Source organism: Periplaneta americana, chromosome 3 (assembly GCF_040183065.1).
Source record: "Periplaneta americana isolate PAMFEO1 chromosome 3, P.americana_PAMFEO1_priV1, whole genome shotgun sequence".
Classification (NCBI taxonomy): Eukaryota; Metazoa; Arthropoda; class Insecta; order Blattodea; family Blattidae; genus Periplaneta; species Periplaneta americana.
In genome coordinates, this window is record NC_091119.1 from 132,796,348 (window position 1) to 132,808,390 (window position 12,043).

Consider the following 12,043-nt stretch of genomic DNA (forward strand, 5'->3'; position numbering starts at 1 on the left):
TTCAACGAAGCTATGGGTATCCTGTGGCCAAAGGGTATTATGTACGATAATGTGTTATTCTTTATTAGCGATGCTGCCCCTTATATGGTCAAAGCTGGACAAGCATTATCTGTTGTATATCCTAAATTGACTCATTTTACTTGTGTGGCGCATGCATTTCATCGTGTGGCAGAAGTGGTCAGAGACAATTTCCCTAAAGTAGATTTGTTGATTTCATCAGTGAAAAAAGTATTTCTCAAAGCTCCCAGTAGAGTTAACGTGTTGAAAGAAATGTACCCTGAAATTCCATTGCCACCAAAGCCAATTTTAACTAGATGGGGTACATGGCTAGAAGCAGTTGAATATTATGCCGAACATATAGACTCTATTAACAATGTTCTCCTTGCATTGGACTCTGAAGATGCAGTCTCAATTGATACTGCGAAAACAGTTACCTGTGACATAAGTGTGAAGAATGACTTAGCTCACATTCAGCATACATTTTCATGCATCATAAAAACGCTCAAAAGTCTCCAAAATAGGCACCTTTCACTATCTGAAAGTTTTGAAATTATAAATAGTACTGTGGAACAACTGAATCGTGGTAGAGGTAAAGTTGCAGATGCAGTAAGAGCTAAGGTGGACACTGTACTTTCAAAAAACCCTGGATATGAAGAACTACAAAAGGTTGTTGCTGTGATGAGTGGTGAATCAACAGTGAAGATTAACTTGGACTTATCCCCAGCAGACATTGTGAAATTGAATTATGTACCAGTTACTTCTTGTGACGTCGAACGCTCTTTTAGTCAGTATAAATCTATCCTCAGAGACAATAGAAGAAGATTCACTTTTCAGCACTTGAAAGAAATGTTTGTAACCTATTGTTATGGTAACAGACAATAAAAATTGTGTTTTGTTGAAACTACATTGGAAGATAAGGTACGTCCACTATATTTTTTGTTTAGTTTGATTAAAATGTACCAATATTTAACGTACATAGTCATTTTTTTATAATTTTAAGTCCATATTTAATTCCATATTTTGGTAAAAATCCATATTTAATTCCATATTTTGGTAAAAATAACTACATATATATTTACATATTTCATATATTTTTAGTCCATATAAATCCGTTCCCTGGTCATTACTAAATGTGCTGCTACTTTTCTAATAGTTATTGCTGTACTGTTTCTACTGCCATTGCTTACTCTGTTGCCAGTAGTCTATTATTAGTTATTATACTCTACAATACCGTTGCTACTGTCGTTACTACTTCTGCTTGTACTAATCTACAATTATTATACTGTTGCTACTGCTATTACCACTGTTTCTACCACTATTTTATTATTAGTTTATACTGTAGTCTAATATTACTGCTGTCATTATTACTATACTGTTGCTGTTATCATTACAACTGCTGCCACTATTCTATTATTATTATTTTTATTATTATTATTATTATTATTATTATTATTATTATTATTATTATTATTATTGTACTGCTGCTACTGTCAATACTACTTTTGTCCATGATTCTATTATATAATTAGTTATTACTATACTGTTGCTACTATCATTACAACTACTGCCACTGTTCTGTTATTAGTTATTATTATGCTGTTGCAACTATCAGTACTACTTATGCTGCCACTTACCAATTATTGGTTATTACTATACTCTCATTACTACAGTAGTTCTGATGCCACTATTCATTATTAGTCCTTACTATACTGTGCTATTTTCATTACTACTTCTGCTGCCACTATTATGTTAATAATTTATTAGTTTATTACTATAATTTTGCTACTGTCACCACTACACATATTTCCAGTATTCTATTATTAAATAATATATACAGTTTAAGCAAACTAAAACATTTTTTTAGATTTAGGAAAATCGTATCGTCATACCAGGGTTATTGTTGTATTGACGGGTTATGGAAATTTTCCCATCTTGATGTCCTGAAAGAGAATGTACTGAACATAAGTATAAACAACGTTGCATACTTTGAAATACCTACCTACCATTTGATTACCCTACACTTGATGTACGAGGGAGAGTCAAAAAGTAACCTTAATACACATTTGTTTTATTAATTGACTATGTACAATAAGACCACAAACACTACATCACTTTTCAACATAGTCCCCACTATGCTAATCTGGCTTTCAGGTAATAGCTCCCTGTAAAGCAGGTTTGAATAATTTGAAGGAAAAATTGTTCCGGGGCCGGGTATCGATCCCGGGACCCTTCGCTTAGCGCGCAAACGCTCTACCGGCTGAGCTACCCCAGGAACCATACATGACAGCGTCACAATTTTTCCTTTGTATCCACACAACTCAAGTGAGCTGACAAGACGCCAGAACTCACCTATGAGTGCACACAATACTCTGCGTGACTTATATTGTGGCTTTCTGTTAACAATTTTTCGTTGAAATTATTCAAACCTGCTTTACTTTACAGTGAGCTATTACCTGAAAGCCAGATTTGCATAATAAATTCGTTACTGTGATACGTGGATACAAAGGAAAAATTGTGACGGTGTCGTGTATGGTTCCTGGGGTAGCTCAGCTGGTAGAGCGTTCGCGCGCTAAGCGAAAGGTCCCGGAATCGATACCCGCCCCCGGAACAATTTTTCCTTGAAATTATTCATAGTCCTCACTATGTTCAATGCAAGTGTTCCTGTTATACTAAGTTGAAAAATAGTGGTGTTTGTAGTCTTATTGTATACATTCAATTAATAAAACAATTATTATGGTTACTTCTTGACTCTACCTCGTACAAATTCATTTAACTTTCATGTATTTTTAATCATTAATTTTGCTCTGTCTTTTGGTTTCAAGATTTTCAGCTACAAATGTATTCTTATTTCTTCGAGCACAAATACCACAGACATTAAAACACTTGAAGTTAGGAATGTCAACGTCTTCTGCTGCCGCAGTTCGAAACGATTACATTCAGGATTAATTTTAACTGTTGTGACACTCTATTTCCTTACGTTTCTTAATGAATTTTGCGATTGTTGAATGAGCAATCCCATATCATTTCGCGACTTTCTGCTTCATTACACTGTATAAATTACTAAATGCAGCTAATTTAGTCGCCAAACTGGTTTGTTTTCGTAATACGCCTGTCATCATTAACAAATATATAACACTCGAATGTTAAAGGCGGCAACCGGTCAGTAAGACAGTGGCGGAAACCATAAAAACAAATCCTGTTAACATTCACGCGCCCTTGAACAGGTGGAATTATACTGTAACACAGTCCTTGCACAGAATGCAAGCTCAGTGAACAAAAGTATGAAAGTGTGTAGACGAAATAACTGAAAATATCTTGAAGAGAGAGATGCCAAGTGAAAAGTGAACATGAAAACCTAGTAAATTAAAAATATATTTTATAATGTTTTTATCGTTCCATCAGGATATCTCCAAAATTTCGCTAATGTTGGATAAGACATATTGAAAGTAAAAGAAATGCTCTGGAACCGATCAAATTTATCGTTGCAACATGGTTTACAGTTATATCGGCTTTCTTTGTACGCAGGTTTGCCTGCAATTACTATATTGGTGCTATTGAAATTACTACATCTGCTGTCATTATTTATTATTATTATTATTATTATTATTATTATTATTATTAGTCGGGATGTGTATTATATGTCTCTGTCGTGTTAAATTCTATCGTACCTGGTTAACATATTTCGGCCTTGCGTGGGCTATCTTCAGAATTGGTTGTTGTTGGTCTTGGCGCCTTTTCTTTTGTTACCTGTGGGGGTGTGTTTGTCCACATCACACACATCATCACAATAACAAATATTAGACTCAAACCGAAGGCCTACCCATGGAATCACCCATTTCCAGCATACTAGCAGAAATATTTACACACTACATAGAACAGACATACATACTGTGGCAGCTGCCTCGGGATTCGAACGCGCGTCCGACAGGGCGCGCGGGAGACGAAACGAACTCCGCGGAGCACTGGGGGGCGGCGTGGGGAGAGAGAGGAGGCTGCAGCCTTGCAAACCGGAGGGGACGGAAGTAAGGGGAACGACGGCACGCTGGGCCGCGGCAGAGAGGGGGAAGTAAAGCGACTGCGACTGAGGGGAGAAATCCAGAGAAGTTTCAGGAAGCGCCATCCTCTCGGCATCTGTAGATTGTTCCCGAAATCGTAGTTTCTGGAAACTATGGTTCAGTGATAAATAGGAGACGCGAAGAAGGAGCCAGTTAGTTGTTGTTGGTATTGGACAGCGAATTCAGCTTGTGAATCAGAGCGCCCAGGAATCTACGGTTCGACACGCGAGTGAACTTGAGCAGCGTCCAGGCGGAAGCAACGCAGTTGGAAGACTTGAGTTCGAGTGGATTGGACTGCCTCCAGAAGTCTTGAGTTCGAAGTTCAGTGGACTGACTCTGCAAGTCTTGGGTTCGATATACTGTGAACTTGAGTGACTGAGCTAGAAGAACTAGCCAAGGCAAACGAACTGTGAACTGAGAACTGACAGTTTAGTGTTGCAAATAGTGCTTTGTGAGCATTAGTTGAGATTAGGAGTACAGTGTTGTTCTCAATAATCCAAGTGAATGGTCATTGTTGTCTGTGGAGTGCAATAACGAATACTGTGTTGATGTGTGGAGTGAAATACCCATTGTTGACGGGAGTGTTTAAATTCAGTATAGAAAGTGATTATTATTGTTGACAATAAAAGTTACATTGTTGTGTTGAAATAAGAGTTACAATACTAAACAAAGGCAACAACAAACACGCAGACATCATATATTGGCAGAGATACGTAGATGACATACTAATACTATACAAAGAAAACAAAAGACAGATCCAAAACCTGCATCAGCACATAAACAAAATACACCCAAACCTACACTACACATTAGAAATTGAAAACAACAAATCCACAAATTTTCTAGACATCAAAATAACAAAAATCGACAACAAACACACATTCAAAGTCTACAGAAAACCCACAACAATAACAGCACACATACACAACACATCCAACCACCCAACACAACACAAACAAGCTGCATTCCGAGCAATGGTACACAGACTACTCAACATACCAATGAACCAACATGATCACAAACAATAGCTAAACACAATCAAATACATAGCACAAGAAAACGGATACAACCCCAACATAATAGACAAATTTTTGTGCACCATACACCAAAATGTATTCCAAACGAAACATTATATTAGAAAAGTAAGCTAAGTAAAGCTAATGGGTTCATAGCGAAAGACAAAACATAAGAATACAACACAAACACAAGAACACAAAAATACATCACACTAACATACGAAAACAAAAACACACACAAGATTGCAACCTCATTCAAGAAATTAAATTACAACATCGTATACAGAACAAATAATACTCTACAAAAACATCTCAACACACAAATAACACAAACAAATACAACCACACAGGCGTATACAAACTCAAATGTAACATCTGCCACAACTTCTACATAGGACAGACAGGCAGATCATTAAAAACACGTTACAAGGAACACATCACAGCCATAACAAAATTACAAAACACTTCCACGTTTGCAGAACACGTCACAAATGGTAATCACTAGGGAGACACTTTGTCCCAGTTCGCCACGAGGTTCACTGTACTGGTGTATAGAGTACCTGTGTTTACTAGTTGATAGCAGCAGTCCAGCGACAACACGCGACTGTTTGCTGGTACAGATCGGCGGAACGAAAATGCAACGTTTCTACAGGTTACCACTGCCTTATAGTATGTATGCGCGTAGCATATGCCTTGATTAGTTACATGTTTACAATATTACTTACACATATTTACAACACCATAGCAGCAACAAATCAAACGTACGTTCGTTCTCCGGTGCAGCACACACAGGTTGCCCTTTCCTCTCACAGTTCAATACCTTAGAACCCATGGCCTCCGTGACGTCAATATAGGCGAGCAACAACTAACGTAAAACCCGTCCATGCTGGGACAAAGTGTCGTCCCTGGTAATCACACATACAAAGACATTAACACAGACATGGAAATTCTACACATCCAACCAAAAAGCCAGAAACTAAACACGCTAGAACAATACGAAACGTGCAGACACACAAAAACACATCCAAATGAAATTCTCAACACACAACTTAATTTCAGAACACACACACTTTTTGACTCCACATTACACTACACAAACACACCCCCACAGGAAACAAAACAAAAGGCACCAAGACCAGCAACAACCAGTTCTGAAGAAGGCCCATACAAGGCCGAAACATGTTAACCAGGTACGATAGAATTTAACACGAGAAAGACATACAATACACATTCCGAAGTGTTAAAAGTTGCGCAATCAAGATGTATTTATTAGTCATTGGTAAACTGTTTGCCACTGGCATTACTACTTCTCTTCCCACTACTATTACAATTGTTACTAGTATTATTATCTGCTACTTCATGATGCAGAAGAAAATATAAAAGTAATATTAAATTCATGTTGGTGTGAATATGAGCCTTCACCTAGAAAGATATCACATTCTGTGGGTGGGGTCGTTGTTGAGTTCCCACGTTGGACGCCGATTGAGGGTGGTTGTCGTTATTGTGTTCCCACGTTGGACGCCGATTGAGGGTGAGTGGTTATTGGGACCACACGTTGGGCGCCATTTGAGGGTGGGTGCGTCTCGATGTTGCGTGAGATTCACCCAGGGTAGCCGAGGTACGGTTGTGGTGTAGGTTGAAGTCGGGAATAATACCAAGCCGGCTACTTAAATAAAAGGCAGCGTAAACTTCAAAACTATAAGTTTATTGTCGTATCCACTTGGTAAACCCTAGAGTATGTATTTCCGGCTGACTTATAATTCAATCGTTGGTCGCAATTCTGTATCGACTCAGTTGCAGCTCTGAATAAGCTCTATCCGATACTATAAATTCAATACTCTGTCCCGTACACTACGACACGAAGCGAAATAGTAGTCCGGTCGACACCAAACGAAGTAGTTATTCTGCCCTGTATGTAGGGCCGCCGACACGGTGTAAAGTTGTTTTGATGATCTCCGCTCCGAAGCGGAATAGTAGTCGTCTTGATGATCTCCGCTCCCCGTCACCCTTATTTATAAAAACCTATCCTACGCTAAAACTAACTATCCTATTGGTTAAAAACTACGTCACTAACTGGCCTAAAATCTATTCCCTATTGGTCCAAAGTGACCTCATAAGCTGGACCAAGATCTCTTCTTATTGGGCGCGAAATATGTCATCTCTAAATTTAAACTTTGGATTTCCCATAACATCTAATTAGTTTGTATATCTCACAAGAATACCCGTTCTTTGGAAAACCCAAGCTTGGCAGTATCTTTTCCACGGGTCTAGTCCGACTCCGGCTTTTATGCTTCATCGAGTCTATACGAAACCCCGCTCAAGGTGGCCCTAAATCTGTCCGATGCTGACAAGTGACGAAACACCTGTGTGGGAAGCTAATTCTAACGAAGTCGCCAGAACATCCCCGCGAATACATGTAATAAAAATATGGAGATATCACTTCGCTGATAAATCGGTCTCTCCCTCTCCTAATTACTGCTTCAATTCACAGATGAACTTCCTCGTTGCGTGCGTGATTCTACACGGCGGCGTTAAATTGAGTCCAAGTCCTTGCGAACTCCACGGTCAAACTTCCAACATATACTTATTTTTAATAAATAAATAACAATATATCAATCCTCTCACCGCCATATTTATGCCATTCGAAAACGTGACCTCGCAGTGCGTTACCAAACGTGTGGGCATTGGTCCCCAAATAGACAGTTGTCAAGGTCAGCTGGCATACGATAGGTAACTGAGACTAGACTTTTAACGTGACCTGTGATGATTGCAATATATTGTGTTTATAAAATGTCGTCCTACAACAACACTGTACAATAGAGGGCATAATTTTCATTGATTTAAGTTTGGAAACCAAATCTCCGAGAGAATGCGTTACGCAAACTTTGTGATTAGTAGAGCCCGGTGTTTGGTCACACTGAACTACAAGTTTAGTGAACACATACAGTATCTACACTGGGACCAAAAAGAAAAGTTTTGGCACACTCAATGTTCTCCCTATAAGATCTGTAAATTTAATTTTCTAGATTCCTGAGACAAAGTACTGTCGTTTATGAGATTATGACGTAAAGGTGGTAAATTAAACGAAAGTAATCGAGCAACTCTGACCCATAATTCTCTTCCACAAAGAAGCACTTCGTCTGCTTCGTACAAGCGTTTCAATAAAGATGATAGTAGCCTGATAGAAGAACCTCATCCGAGTGGCCAGCTGAGGATGTTGGGCATAGACGAAGTTATGGGGGGGGGGTATGGGGGGCACTGTTCCCCCCAAACTTGGCCGAACTCTTTTCTTTTTTCTATTAATGTTAGAAAATATTGAATTCAAAAAATTTTTCTTCCTTTTGTTTATGATTAAGTTGCTGTGCTTAAATTGACCAATTAATGTCTTCAGACCCTGTCTGGACTATTTATTTATTTATTTATATATTTATTATATTCCATAGATCTTACATGAGCAATGAAGCTTTAAGATGTGGAACAAGTCAAAATTTTACAATATTACAATTACAATTTTTTTTACAAATTTTTACAATATTTTACAATTTTTACAGTTTTAAAATTTAGTAATTTTCTACAATTTTTTACAATATTTTGGCGAGATGTAATGAGATGAGGTGAGGTCCGAGGATTCGCGAAAAGATTACCCGGCATTTGCCTTTTGGTTGGGGAAAACCTCGGAAAAACCCAACCAGGTAATCAAATCAAAGGGGTGAAATGAAGTGATCCCGAGGACTCTCCATAGACCATCCGGCTTCAGTCCCACGGCTGGGGAAAACCTCGGAAGAAACCATTCAATGAGACCAAAGGGGGATCCAACCCAAGCCCGAACGCAGCTCCGGATCAGCAGCCCAGCGAGTCTGCCGACTGAGCTACATCGATGGCTTTACTAAAAATATACAATACATAGCCAATCAGATTATTAAATTTAGAAACACAAACGATAATTCATCAGTTGAGCTATATGTGTAATATAAAACAAGTTAATTAAATTTAAGGCGTAAACAATTCAATCAGTTGAGATATACAGACATTGATAATATATATATATATATATATATATATATATATATATATATATATATCATGCAAACTACTTCAAATTACAAACACAAACAATTTATCAATAGAGCTATACATATTACTATTCAATTTAAAGCATAGGTTATAAAATTCATCGGCCAAAACTATACAAACATATACAATACAAAGTAAGCAGATTAATTCAATTTACAAGCATACTTTCATTAAGCTATACAAATTTGTGAAATTAATATCAGGATAATTAAAAATAATATTCATTTTAAATTTCTGAATATATAAGAATTTCTATACCTCATTTGGGGAATGGAAGCATTGTAATGTTTTTTTTTTTGTAACAGCCTGTATTGATGTGTTAGAACTCTGCAGGTGTTCAAGCAGCCACTTGGAGAAATATGAATAACATAGGCCTACTCCACAACAATGCAGAAAAAAGAAAAGTGATCGCGGTGTAATGTATAAACTTAAAGACGAGATTAAATAAAATAATTAAGATTTACATTTCATATATCTTGCTCTTTTAAATAAACAGATAAAGTACATATGAAATTGGTCCACTGCTGTGGTGTAATGGTTAGCACGTCTGGCCATGAAACGAGCGAACCCAGGTTCAAATCCTGGTTGGGACAAGTTACTTGGTTGGGGTTTTCCCTCAACCAATTGAAGCATAATTGCTCGGTAATTTTCGGTGTTGGACCTCGAACTCATTTCGCCATCATTAATTCACATATCATCATCATCATCATCATCATCCATACAATAGCCCGGGTTAAGTACACGGTGCGGAGTGCTTACTTGTACAACAACGCGACCGTTCGGCTACCCAACCATTCACAGAATAGGAGTGGTAAACACAATAAATCTCGGGCTGTAGTGCAAGCCTTCGTGTCCCTCAGTTCTGTACAAGAGGGAAAAAAAGTAAAATTGTCTGCATACTCATATTTTGTTAAAATTTTACTTTTTTTTCAATGCCTTTATTAAATGATCATATTCCGATATACTGTACCAAGGTCAAGCTATAACGGGGAGAGGAGATAAATGATGTTCCCCATAATTTCGTTATATCGGGATTCTATAATTTTGGTTTGCCCCCCCCCCAAGGAAACGGTTCTCTCTCTGCCTATGATGTTGGGACTCGAGAATTGCGTTAGAAAAAATCACTATCAATCATCGTCATTTGTTAACATTGGTCCCTGACAATCAGCTGTTTTTAGTCACTAGTTGAAACTTCATTTTACGACCAATCTGTCTCGACAAGATACATATGAAGTGATGTATACATAAGTTCAAACAATGCACCTTCGGTTTATGGTTTATTCCTGTCGGTGTCTGTTTTTCTGCGTGGCATTTAAATCATTTGTTGAAACTCATACGGCATTTTAGGTATTTCTGTGTGTATTTTCAAGTCGAAGGAATGATAATAACAGTCCGAGGCACGACAGTCCATGAAGGACCATGACCGACCAGCCGGCTGCTGGCCTCACGTCCACATGCCGAAGCAGAGATGGACGATCATCCAACCAGAATTGAGGTATCGTGTGGTTAGCACAATTTTCCTCCCAGCCGTTATAGCTGGCTTTCGTAACCGGATTTCGCTGCCTATCGTAGCTCCCCAAGTGCCTCACGATGCTGGATGGGCACTGGTCCCATACACTGGCCGACATTTCCTGAGAAAATTTCTTCTCCCATGAGGACTCGAACCAGAGCGCATTCCGTAACGCGAATCCTGGGCAGGATGCCTTAGAGCATGACGCCACGGCGCGGGACTCGAAAGAATGATATCACAGCTAAATTGAAAAATTGGCAAAACGATGGCAGTAAAAGATCCTGCTCGTGAAGGGAAGCAGAAAGTGGACCCAGAAGCTTCGCTACGCTTCAACTTGCAGTTAGCTAGCTCGCTTACACCCATCATAAGGTTCTTATTATAAGCTACGGCGCTCGCTTGCATTTGGTTTCACAAGATAATGAACGACCTATACCGAACGTAATGCACCTTACTTCAGTTAGACCAACCGTTGGAAAATTTGTACTGACGATTACATCACTGAACGCAACCCGCAGTACATAAGATGTAATATCAATCGAGGAGTATAGAACACTCCGTTCGGATCCCAGTGGCGGACTCTCAACACAAGCATCTGACATAGACTACACAATATTGATTTATAGATGGACCGATTATATTTTATTTCACCTTTATCTTTACTGTGCTACAACAACCTAGGAAAATACGTCACAAATTGCCACTCTTAATATAACTTGTAAATTTTCGTCTGCTAGTCACGATCTTTGTTTAGATATTGCAGGAGTCCTTCATTACATCTAGCAGGGGGCACTTGGCAACATACAATATGTTAAATAACGTTAAATTTTGTGACAGTGTGGGAAAATTTATGGCAAAAGTTCGACAGTTGAGGGTGGAACTGGCTGAGGGGGAGGGAGCCGAGGAAATAAGGGAAAGAGTTATTTATTAGTGTTGTAATGAGTAGGATCAACACTGAGCGAATGAAGTAATTAGGGGTAATGTTCTTTTTGTATTTATAGTGTCTTTTTTTTTCTATTTGTATTTTATTGCTTGTGTATGTTTTTTTATGTATTACCTTTATATTTATTAGTTGGATTATTTGGTACAATCTCAATAAGAAATTGAATTGTTGATATATATACATATATATATATATATATATATATATATATATATATATATATATATATATATATAGGTTTCACTGTGTTTTTTTCTCTCTTCATATTTTACATGTATTTTATTTCTATTATTTTTGTGAAATTTAGTTTGAAGTTAGATTAGTTGTAATTGTGATAATTAATGATAACGGTAATAATAATAATAACTGTTGTTTTACTATTTTATTATTAGTAGGTATTATTTTCGTTTTGAAGATTCAAACTGTGCATAGTTATAAGCACGAATGG